The sequence below is a fragment of the Phyllobates terribilis genome, unplaced genomic scaffold (assembly GCF_046119375.1).
Source record: "Phyllobates terribilis strain yellow unplaced genomic scaffold, ASM4611937v1 Scaffold_1__5_contigs__length_1240528914, whole genome shotgun sequence".
Classification (NCBI taxonomy): domain Eukaryota; kingdom Metazoa; phylum Chordata; class Amphibia; order Anura; family Dendrobatidae; genus Phyllobates; species Phyllobates terribilis.
The window spans coordinates 629196928-629210119 of record NW_027362761.1 but is presented as its reverse complement, the minus strand read 5'-3'; positions in this window follow the sequence as shown (position 1 = coordinate 629210119).

The following is a 13192-nucleotide window of genomic DNA, read 5'->3' as shown; positions in this document are numbered from 1 at the left end:
GCGGGGTTGCTTTGCCCTCTGGAGGTTCCTAGTGCACCTTGGACACATCTGGCTATGGACTTTATTACTGACCTTCCCCCCTCTGAAGGTTTCACGGTCATCTGGGTGGTCGTGGACCGTTTTAGCAAGATGTGTCACTTGGTTCCCTTCATCAAACTGCCTTGCGCTAAGACACTCGCTAAGGCCTTTGTCAAGGAAATTGTCAGACTACATGGTGTTCCTACTGACATTGTTTCTGATAGGGGACCTCAGTTCGTGGCTCATTTTTGGCGTGCCTTTTGTGACAGGTTGGGAGTTCATTTGTCGTTTTCATCCGGATATCATCCTGAGTCTAATGGCCAGACAGAAAGGAAGAACCAGGATGTTGAGCAGTTCTTGCGTTGTTTTGTGGCAGACAATCAAGAGGGGTGGTCTGAGTTTCTGCCACTTGCTGAATTTGCTCTTAACAACCATACATCCTCTTCTGCTGGGTGTTCGCCTTTTTTTTGTTGTTCTGGGAGACATCCGTGTTTTGGGTCATTCTCCAAATTGGTTTCGGCTGTGCCTGAGGAGGAGAGTTTTTCTGGTGATTTGGAGAGAGTTTGGACGGATATGCGTGGTAATCTTCAGGAGGCTAACAAAAAATCTAAGAGGTACTTTGATAGGAAACGGCAAGAGGTTTTGTTTGCTGTTGGTGACATGGTTTGGTTGTCCTCTAAGAATCTGCGATTGAGGATTCCTTCTAAAAAATTGGGTCCCAACTTCGTAGGGCCCTTTAATGTACTTCAGATAGTTAACCAATCTGCTGTTAGGTTGGAGGTTCCTACGTCCTGGAATATTAACCCGGTGTTTCATGTTTCTCTGTTGAAAAAATCTGATGTGTCGGATGGTGACGCCTCTGCCACTGTTCCTCCGGTGGTGGAGGACGGGGAATATGAAATTTCCCGCATCCTAAATTCTAGACGGTATAGAGGGAGTTTGCACTATCTCGTCGCTTGGAAGGGTTTCGGACCTGAGGATTACTCATGGGTGAGGGCAGATGATGTTTCTGCTTCCAGACTTGTCAGAGCGTTTCACAGGAGGTTTCCTGGTAAGCCTGGGCCTAGGGGATCCGGAGGATCCTCTTAGAAGAGGGGGTACTGTTAGAACTCTCCTGTTAGTTTTTTTTTAGTTTGCTGGTCACATGACCATTTTTGCCTATTTAATCCGGCTCCGCCCTCCTGGCCTTGCTGGACTTCATTGTATTTACTACTCTTGAGCTAGCTTGGTGCTCTGTTGCCGTTCTCTGTTAGTTTTGCTAGGTCTTCTGACCTCTATGCTTTTTGTTGTGTGTTTGTCTTTGACTGCTACTATTTCTGCTAGGAGGTGTCCAACTTATCCCAGTCCCTACTTCTTGTAGGGATCCCTCCCTCACATCTATAGGTCTTCGTACAGACTAGCCGAGGACTTTAGCGGGTCTGATCGCAGGATCAGGTTCCCCTTTACATTGTAGGGATCTAGTTTAGTTCTATTGTAGGGACAGATCTCCTGTCTTTCCTTAGTCCCTGTAGCAGATCATAACAGGCTTTTCAGAATTTACCATAGGTTTTTTGATTGGGTTCAGATTAATTCTTGCACACTGAATCTCTTTCACCCTGTTCTTCTTCAGAAAGGCAACATGTGTGTTTTGGATCATTGTCATGTTGGAAACTTGTATGTCTACCATGGGCACAGAGTTTTGGTTGCATCTTTTCTTTCAATATAGGGCAGTACATCTTTGAACTCATGATAGCTTCAATGAAATGTAGCTCCCCAACACCAGCAGTACTCATACAGCTCCACTTAAGGACACTGCTGCCACCATGTTTACTGTAGTCATTATGGATTAGGAAATATGAATTTAGAAAAATGCATGATGCCTACAGTGAAACATGTTGGTGGCTGCAGTGTCCTTATGTGGGGCTGCATGGGTGCAGTTAATGTCGGGGAGCTTCATTTCATTGTAGGCATCATGACTTCATATTGTACTGGTCTATATTGAAAAAGTAGATGCTACCACAAGTTCTTACTAGACATACATTTTTCCAACATGGCTATGATCCAAAACACACATATGTTCATATGTTGCACTTTTGAAGAACAGAGTGAAAATGATTCAGTGACCAAGTATGTCTTCTAGTATATATGATATGCCAGGTTCCACAAGACTGTGTATAGTGATACTCTAATATTTGCATTTATAGTGGGAAATAATTACTACTGTGTAGGTATGTCCATATCTCTAGACTCTGTTATTTTTTAATACATATGATACTATTCTTGCTGTTCAGGATTTGCTAATATATATGAAATTATTCTAATTGTTCATTATTTGAGTCTTCTCTCTACAGCATTTCAAAACCTTTTTATATTTTGTTTTGACTACTTGTTGGGTACATCTAATGGAGCATTGGAGCTACATTGCGTTACCTTGAGTTTGAATCTATATCCTTGATTATTATAGGGGCAAGATTCTTCTGTGTATATATGTTTGTTTTTTTAAATGCTTTTAAGCGTATAGTATGTCTTTATATTTCTTGGAATAAAGATTTTGTATATTTATCATATGATTAGGAGGTGTGCTGGTCATTCGATGTGGTTCTTTCTCTCCACTTGTGTGCAAATATGTCTTCTAATCTGAACCCAAATGAAACACCTATGGGGAATTCTGAAGAGATAAGTTGAGCATCACGCTGCATGCAGCATCCAGGCTCTAAAAAGGTCATTTTTTTGTCGCTAAGTTGTTTATTCAACTCCTAGATGACTTTCTGTCTTTAGAAATCATGAAAGTCAGGCAAAATACTAGATGTAGTGTTTTTTTATGTGGGGTGTATTCATGTTTGCATCAACTAATTTGAGTACAACTGAAGATTTTGTCATGAAAGTTATAATATTAACCTTACTTTCTTGTTTTGGGTATAAAAAAAATGTTCGTATTTTACAAGAAATTAGACTCTGTAAACTTAAAAAATACCTTTTAATGATTCAGGATTAAAAATTCCAAATGACATACTGTATATAACACATGGACAAATAAAGTGCTATTAAAAAAGTGACTCAGCGCCAGCTCCACATTACAGATAGATTCACATACCAATGTGAACAAAGTATCCCTACAAAAATGTTCTGTGACGCTTAGTCTTGTCAAAATGTTTGAAATTGTGACTTTTCAAATGGTGTCTACTCATTTATGGTGAGCATGAAATATATATGTATATACACTATATATATATATATATATATATATATATATATATATATATATATATATATATATATATATATATAGATAATATGCATACATAGTATATATACCTTATTTTTCGGACTATAAGGCTGTGTGCCCACTATGCGTTTTTTAAGCTTTTCTGCAGCAGCAATTCCGCCGCGGAAACCCTTAAAAAACGCTTGGTAGAAGGTCTGCAATGGTCCCCAATGATAATCCGCATGTGCTGTGCACATGCTGCGGAAATTTCCGCTGCGGCTTATTATTGCGGAAAAATCCACAGCACATCCATTAATTTTGCGGAAACGTGGCGTAATTGCCGCCATCCGCGCATTGAATCGCTCAATATCCGCATGTGTACATGTAGTCATGCGGATATTGAGCGATTCAATGCGCGGATGGTACCCAGGTCTGGAGAAGAGGAGACTCTCCTTCAGACCCGGGTACCATAGCACCTGTAGTTAAAAAAGAATTAAAATAAAAAAGAACATTATACTCACCTTCTGATGGCCCCCGGTCTCCTTTACGGTGTCCGGTGTCTTCGGCGGCTTGCGGTGGTGTAAAAGGACCTTCCATGACGTCATTTACTCATGTGACAGGTCATGCGACCGCTGACGACACCACCACGAGCCGTCGAAGACACCGGAGAAAGAGATCGGGGGCCATCGGAAGGTGAGTGTACCATTTTATTCTTTTTTTTTACTATTGATGTTGCATTTGGAGCATCGTAACTTGGTCACACTATATAAATCCATGCCGGTTGCATGGATTTATATAGTGTGATCAAGTTTTCAAGCACTTTTCCAAGTGATGCTAAAATCTCTTGGTAAAGCGCTTTACGACCCGCATGTGGAAACGCATGCAAAAACGCTTCACAAACGCTTCTACCTGGCAGGAAAAACGCATGTAAAATCCACATGCGTGTTTCCTGGCAAGGAGATGCAGATAAAATCCGGAGCATTTCTGCATCGTGGGCACTTAGCCTAAGACGCATCGGAACATAAGACTCACCTAGGTTTTAGAGGAGGAAAAATAGAAAAAAAATTTAAGCAAAAAATGTGGTCATGATGCACTGTTAAGGGGGAGGGGTTCTGCTGTCGGCACTATTATAGGGGTAATGTTCCCCAATTCTGTTAATATCCCCCACCCTGGTATACATGGCCCTCTCCTTCCTGTTATACATGGCCCACATCCCCATCCTGATATGCATGTCATCCCTCACCCCCATCCTGATATGCATGGCATACCTCACCCCCATCCTGATATACATGGCACCCCTCATCCCCATCCTGGTATGCATTGCACCCCAATCCCCCATCCCGGTATGCATGGCACCCCAATCACCCATCCTGGTATGCATGGAACCCCTTGATCCCCATTCTGGTATGATAGGCACCCCTCATCCTGATATGCATGGCACCCTTCATCCAAGTATGCATGCACCCCTCATCCTGGTATGCATGGCACCCCTCATCCTGGTATGCATGGCCCCCCTCATCTTAGTATGCAAGGCACCCTTCATCCCTCTTTCTGGTTACATGGCATCCCTCATCCTGGTATGTATGGCACCCTTCATCCCTTTTCCTGGTATGTATGACACCCCTTATCCCTCTTCCTGGTATGCATGCCACCCCTGATCACCATCTTGGTATGCATGGCACCCATGATCCCCATTCTGGTATGTATGGCACCCCCTCATCCCCATCCTGTTATGCATGGCACCCCCTGATCCCCATCCTGGTATGAAAAGCACTCCCTGATCCCCATCCTGGTATGCTTGGCACCACTCCATCCTAGTATGCTTGGCACCCCCTGATCCCCATCACGCTGCACACACAAAAATAAACAATCACACTCACCTCCTCTTTCCTTCAGTGCTTCATCTCGCTCTTCTTCCGACACTCACTGTGTGAGCCGCACATGGCGTCTCTTCCATGTGCCCTCAAACAGTGATATGCTGTGCCAGAATAGTCACTGCTCCCCGCGCTGGGATTCTGTGCGTGGGGAGCAGTGACCATTCACTCTCCTTAATAGCGCACACACTGTACCTGCAGCGCGGCTCCTGTTGCGGCTGGCTTTCAGTGTGCCGCTATTAAAGACCATGAATATTCACTACAACCCATGGGAGTGGATTGTAGTGAATATTCATGGACTTTAATATCGGGCACACAGACCGAGCACAGCAGGAGCCGGTAGAGTGTATGCGCTATTAAGGAAATTGAATATTCATTTTCTGTAGCAGCGGGCACAGTGGAGGCTGCAGCAGGCAGCTGCTGCGTCCTGTGCCCTGCTGCCTTTGCCCCCACATCCCCCACCACCCACAGCCATAGTTATATAGTATGGGACACAGTTTGGACTATAAGACGCACCCGCCACTTTTCTCCAAAATTTTGGAGGAAAAAAGTGTGTCTCATAATCCGAAAAATACGGTATATATTTTTTTCACCCTGACTAATAAGTGTTTCATTACTTTACAGAGGAAGAGGAAGAGGACCCTTCACCAATAGGTATGTACTGTACATTATCATTCCATGTTTCTTAACCCTGTCTTGTAATCAGCATTAACCTTCCTGACAGCCCCATTTTTCAAGTCTGATACGTCACTTTCTGTGGTAATAACTTTAAAATGCTTCTGTCAGTGATTCTGAGATTGTGATTTTGTTTTTGTAAAACATTGTACCTGTTCGTACTGGATCAGTTGTTTAGTCGTTATTTATTAAAGTATTCCAAATTTTCTGAAAATTTAGAAAAATGTGCAATTTTTAAACTTAATTGTATACCCTTAATGAGATGTAAATATATGCTCTATATGGGGTAATGCTGCGTTCAGGAGAAATTGCATAGTACATTGTGCAGGCTAAAATTTGGGTCTGAAGTAACATTCTATCTGAATGGAATTTGACTTAATGGAATTTTTCATTTTTTGATTCCATTTTGCATTAATTAATGTAAAGCACCTTAAGGATTAGCAAATTTGAATACTTTGAAGCCTCCATTCATTGAACTGGGGTAACTTTTAGGATGTTACAATAAAGAGGCCCTTCAAAGTCACTTCAAAGGCCCTAAAATGCAGTATATTTTAAATTTCCTTGAAAATATGAAAGACTATGTACTTTGACGTAAGGCTGTGTTCACACGTTACAGTTTTGCTGGATGTTTTTTTTTGCTGTGCTTTCCAGAATCCCAAAGTTCACCTTTGCTTCTATCACAGAAGCATGAACAATGGAAGGTGTTACGTCAGCAATGCAATACATATGTGAAATCATAAAACCATTTTTGGAAAAAAGGTTAATTTGCTGAAACTATTTGGGATAAAAAAAGATTTTTATGTCTGAAAAAAAAAGTGACTACTCTGAACAAAAAAGTTCATATGAGTTACTGAAAAATACACAATTGCAAATGTAACCGCCTGGAAAGTTGTATTGGTCAGGTATAGTTTATCTAAGACATTAGCTGTCACGGGTGTGTCAGAGTGACAGACAGTCGCCCTGCAGTTGGTTGCAGGAGATCTCTACGTTTGGCATTACAGACATCTTCTTAGAGGCTGTCTCTAGGACCCAGCGGCTACCTCCGTCTAATTAACACCCTGCCTGTCTGTATAAATACCTGCTGTGCTTCAGAGGGAGTTGCCGATGATATTCATTACTACTTGTGAAGGTTTAGCAAGAGTAGTACTTAGTCCTCTCTGTAGCTTGAGGACGCATGCGCATTTGTCTGGAGTCGTCTAAAGCTAAGCAATTTCCCCCTGTTTGTGTACCCTTATTGTATATAGTGTTTAGTGGAGACCGACTAGTGCTCATCTCCTTCCTTCCCTAGCCATAGCCATACGCCAGGGAAAGACAGGGCGAGGCACGCGTACGGCGATTGGTGCAGAGCCAATACAGGGACATTAAGGGAGACAGGGTGACACTAGATAGATATGATGCTGCAGATAGGAGGTCTCCTCTTCCCCCCTTTACCTAGAGTCTGGGCTCCCTTTCCCTCTTCCCTTTGTGTTGCACTATGTCTTTCCCACACTTGGTGTGACATTATCACCAGCCAAGCACATTTTGAAAGGAAAAAAAAAGAAAACTGACACTTTGTTGTTTTTAGGCATGTACTTTTTTTCCCTTTCTCCCTTGGTATGAGTTCAGTTGCAGAGCTCACAGTGCGGCTGCACAAGTTGTCCCTGGAGGTGAATGACCTCCACGGTGAGGTACAGCAGCAGCACCAGCGGCTACAGGTCGCTGATGTGGGGGTCTCTTTAGGTAGGCCTGTCCAAACTGAACCCAAAGTTGCCCTCCCGGACAGGTTTTCTGGAGGTAGGAACAAGTTTTTTGTATTCAAGGAGGCATGCAAACTGTATTTTAAACTTCGTCCTTACTCCTCCATAAATGAGGAGCAACGAGTTGGAATTGTGATCTCTCTACTGCTGGAAGATCCTCAGTCGTAGGTGTTTTCTTTACTGCAGGACTCGGTTTGCCTCCAGTCTGTGGAGGGTTTTTTCGGGGCTCATCTATAATGACCCTGACCGAGTCGCCTTGGCTGAGTCTAAGCTGCATCGCCTTGAGCAGGGGAATTGGTCAGTGGAAACGTACAGTTCGGAATTCCGTAGATGGGCAATGGATTCCAAATGGAATGACTCAGCCCTTAGAAGTCAATTTTGTGAGGGGCTTACTGAAAGGTTGAAAGATGCCTTGGCAGTATATGAAACCTCTCAGTCGTTGGAGGCAAACATGTCATTGGCCATACGTCTTGATACACGCCTTTGGGATAGACGGGTGAGACCGGCCTTCTCTGGGGCCTTCTTGTCGGAGTTGTGTACCTCTGCCGGGGGAGCGGTCTGGAGGTGAACTAGTACTGGGGGAGGTGGAGGAACCATGCAGTTAGGGGGTGTCTCTGCATCATACATCTCTCTGGAGATTCACAAGAAAAAAGGTGTCTTTTTTTTGTGGGAAAAAAGGACATTTTGTTGGGACCTCTCCTTCAATTTCTAAACAAAAGGAGACTCTATTAACTCTTGCTAGTCTGGAGTTGGATAAACAAGGGGTGCATTTGTGACCAAACTGCAGTTTCCAGTTTGTCCTGACAGCAGAGGTGGTACTAGAGAGCAAAACCGAGAAAATGTCTCTGCTTCTTGACAGTGGAGCTGGAGTCAGCATGGCTGATGCTGAGTTTGTGAAGATTCATGGTCTTGCTTGCTGTATTTTAGATAAACCTATTTCCAGTTTTGACATCGACTCAGCGCCACTTGCACAGAAAGCATTTACTCAGATTATATATAATGTAAAACTGAGGGTGGGGTCAGTTCATTGTGAAATAATTCCTTGCTATGTCCTGGACAATCTTCCCACACGGATTGTTTTGGGTATACCTTGGGTTGTTAAACATAATCTATTGGTGGATTGACAAACCGGCGAGATTATTGAATGGGGAGATTACTGCCATGAAAACTGTTTAGATATCTCCCTTGCTACTGTCTCTACGGAAATATTACCTGCTTTTTGGTCTGTTTTTGAAGATGTTTTTTCTGTGAGCTGGTGTCAGGTTTTGCCTCCTCATCGAGCTTATGACTGTCCTCTATTAACCTGACCCCCGGAGCTAAACTACCGAAGTCCAGACTGTATAACCTTTGTGCCCCTGAGAGACAAGCCATGAAGTATTTCATTGCGGAAAGTCTGGAGAAGGGACATATCAGACCCTCATCTTCGCCCATGGCGGCAGGGTCTTCTTTGTGAAAAAAAAAAAAGATGATGGCCAACATCCCTGTTTAGATTTCTGGGAATTAAATCAAATTACTATCCGCGATCCATACTGTCTTCCTCTGATTCCTGATTTGTTCAGCCAGGTTGAGGTAGCTAAGGTTTTCTCCAAGTTGGATTTAATGGGAGCCTATAATCTGGCAAAAGTATTGTCTGATCTCATCAGACAGTACTTACAAGGTGGATACCACCAAAATTACAAGTAGCAATAGGGAAAGGGAAAAGGGTGTGAGTAAAATTAATAAATCTTTATTTAATAGTGTTAAAAACCTAATAATCCGTACATTGAGGATGTATATTGAATCACGGTTAATATGAATTATAATCCTATAAACTATGATCCACTAGATTTCTGATAGGGTCAGACAGTGAATCAAATTATAAATAGAATAAATCCCTAGCCAATGTCACTTATAATTAACCCCTTCCCCACATACGCCGTACATGTACTGCCCTGCGGGTGTCAGCCGATCGCGGGCATTTAACCCCTGTGATGCCATTGTCAGTAGTTACAACGACATCGCAGGGCATCGCAGAGGGAGTGGGCTCCCTCTGTGATCCCATCAACACAACGCGATGCGATCGCGTTATGTTGATGGTCTCTTTGGTGACCCCCGGTCCCAAGATGGCCGCGGGGTCTTTCAGGGTCCTGCAGGAAGGTGGCCTGTCAGCACCTGCTCAGAGAGCAGGAGCTGAGACGCCTCTTTCCTTCCTGTCAGACGCTGCTCTGATGCTCTGCAGTGCAGATGCATTGCAGAGCATCAGATCAGCGATCTGACAGTTTGAAGTTGATGTCCCACCCTGGGACAATGTAAAAAAAGTAATAAAACATTTAATAAAAATTCTAAAAATATTTTTTTTAAAAATCACAAAATAAAGAAAGAAAAGAAAAAATATTAATCCAATAAATATATTTATCTGTGTAAAAAAAACAATAAACGTACACATATTTGGTATCGCGTCCGTAACGACCCGACCTATAAAACTTTCCCACTAGTTAACCCCTTCAATGAACACCATAAAAAAAGGTATAAAACACGGCAAAAAATTGTTCTTTTTCATCATACTTCCGAACAAAAAGTGGAATAAAACGTGATCAAAAAGACGCCTGTAAAAAAATATTGTACCACTGAAAACATCATCTTATCCTGCAAAATACAAGCCGCCATATAGCTCGATCAGTAGAAAATAAAAAAGTTACAGCTCTCAGATTAAAGCGATGCCAAAATAATAATTTTTTTCTATAAAATAGTTTTAATTGTTTAAAAGCGCCAAAACATAAAAAGAGATATAAATGTGGTATCGCTGTAATCGTACTGACCCGAAGAATAAATCTGCCTTATCAATTTTACCACACGCGGAACGGCATAAAAAATCCCCAAAAAAACAATTCCTGAATTGCTGGATTTTGTTCATGCAGCCTCCAAAAAAATGGAATAGAAAGCGATCAAAAAATGTCACGTGCTCGAAATTGTACCAATGAATACGTCAACTCATCCCACAAAAAACAAGCCCTTACATGACTCTGTTGGCCAAAATATAGAAAAATTATAGCTCGCTAAATATGGCGATGCAAAAACTTGTTTTTACAATAAAAAGCGTCTTTTAGTGTGTGACAGCTGTCAATCATAAAAACCTCATATAAATCTGTTATCCCTGTAATCGCACCAACCCGAAGAATAAAGTCGTCTAATCACTTATACCGCACGAGGAAAGGCATAAAAATTATATAAAACCTATTCTTCACATGCTGTTGATTTATTCATTCTGCCTCCCAAAGATTGCTCAGCATACATTTATCCGGTGGACTGTGCTGAGCGTTTACACCGGGGTTTCTGTGTAAATCTCTGAAATATGTGATTGAGACGGAACCCCCGGCGGAAGATTCCCTGTAATGAGACAGATGGAGGCACTGTGGACGCCATAGGACCTGTGATCCCACGGTGTCCGTCTTTTTATTAGGCATGCATAAAAGTGCCGTCAGCCAGAGTTCTATACACTTCTGAAAAGAAAGACGACGCTGAACAGAGGCCAGACGGAGTCCAGACGAACTCTGCTGCCTCATTATAGTGGAGCGCACGAAAAACGTGATCCAAAATGTTATGTAAAATGTTCCCAATAAAAGCTTCAGTTCCATTTACAAAAAAGCTCCCACTCAGGTCCGTCATCTGTTAACAATAATATAGGGGCTTCCACAATATTGGTAGCACAAAGGCTCTGGAAAAACAAAATGGCTCCTCGCCCTCCAAAAGAAATCCAGCGCTCTCAAATCCAAATGTCCCCCTCCTTCTGAGCTCCAGGATGTGTCTAAACCGCAGTTAGCGTCCACATGTTTGGCATTCCTGTAGCAATGAGAGACTGCCTAATTAATGGGTGCATGTCTTCAGAAGAACGAGCTGGGCATAATGTACTGGTCACTACAACGTACTGTTCACTACAGTGTACTGGTCACTACAACAGCAGTTTGCAATCTTCACTTAGCAACATCCACTATGCTTGTTTCTGGAAAACACACATGGAGTCAAAATCGTCACTACAACTGTAGATAAATTCACAAAGGGGTATAATTTCCAAAATGGGGTCACTTGAGGGGGATTCTGCTCTTATAGGGTCTCTGTATATGGAATCCGCAAACTATTCTAGGAAAATCTGCTCCCAGGAGGCAAAATGTGATCCGTCCCTCCCGAGTCTTACCGTATGGCCATATGGCTAAGCAGTACTGTACAGCCATATATGGGGTATTTCTACATTCTGCAGAAATTGTGGGACAAATTTTGGTGTCATTTTTACCCATTTTCCAGTGTGAAAATGTAAAATCTGGGGCTAAAACAAAATTTTAGTGGTAAAACTGTAATTATTTTTTCTTCACTGCCCGGTGGTATAAAATTATGTGACACACCTGTGGTGTCAATATGATCACTACACCCCTAGATGAATTCATTGAGAGGTGTAGTTTGTAAAATTAGGTCACTTATGGGGGGGCTCAGCTGATCTGGCACGTTAGGGGCTCTACCAATGTGACATGGCACCCACAAACTAGTCCAACAAAATCTGAACTGTAATATGGTGCTTCTTCCCTTCTGAGCTTTGCACCAGGGCCGGCGTCAGCACCCGGCGTACCCGGGCAAGTGCCGGGGCCCTGGAAAATTATAGGGGCCCAGCCGCCCACTCACTGTCGGGGCCCGGGCCCACACACCCACCCGCCCACTCACTGTCGGGGCCGGGCCCACACACCCACCCGCCCACTCACTGTCGGGGCCGGGCCCACTCACCCACCCGCCCACTCACTGTCGGGGCCGGGCCCACACACCCACCCGCCCACTCACTGTCGGGGCCGGGCCCACACACCCACCCGCCCACTCACTGTCGGGGCCGGGCCCACACACCCACCCGCCCACTCACTGTCGGGGCCGGGCCCACACACCCACTCACTGTCGGGGCCCTGGCCGCTTCCTCGGCACCTGTTCAGTGACGCAGGCGCTGCTTGATTGCCGGCACTCCCCCCAGACATGGCCGCGCGCTGTCCGGCTGTGTCTGCTAGTAATGACGCGGCAGGGTCGACGGCACTGCACCTTTAATTGTGCTTGTGTGTCGCCCCTGCCGCGTCATTACTAGCAGACACAACCGCACAGCGCGCGGCCATGTCTAGGGGAGTGCCGGCAATCAAACACCGTCGGAGGTCCTGCACAGATGGGCGGGAGGGGCCCGGACCCGAGAGCAAGTGGGCCCCTCTGATGTTCCAGGGCCATGAAGTGTGTGACACGCCGGGGGCCCTGCACTGCCCCATACCTGAGGAGCTGCTGGACAGGACACTGGACCGGGGACAGGTGAGTGAGGCTTCCCCAATCCCCATATTAAAAATATTAGTAATGGGTCTGTGTGAGTGCATGTATGTGAATGTCAGTGTATATGACTGTGTATATATATTTGTCTGTTTTATCTATGTGTATGTCTGTATGTGTACATATGTCTGCGTACCGTGTGTGCGCGCGCATATGTCTGCGTACCGTGTGTGCGCGCGCATATGTCTGCGTACCGTGTGTGCGTGCGCGTGTCTGTGTACCGTGTGTGCGCGCGCATATGTCTGCGTACTGTGTGTGCGTGCGCGTGTCTGCGTACCGTGTGTGCGCGCGCATATGTCTGCGTACTGTGTGTGCGTGCGTGTCTGCGTACCGTGTGTGCGCTCGCATATGTCTGCGTACTGTGTGTGCGTGCGCGTGTCTGCGTA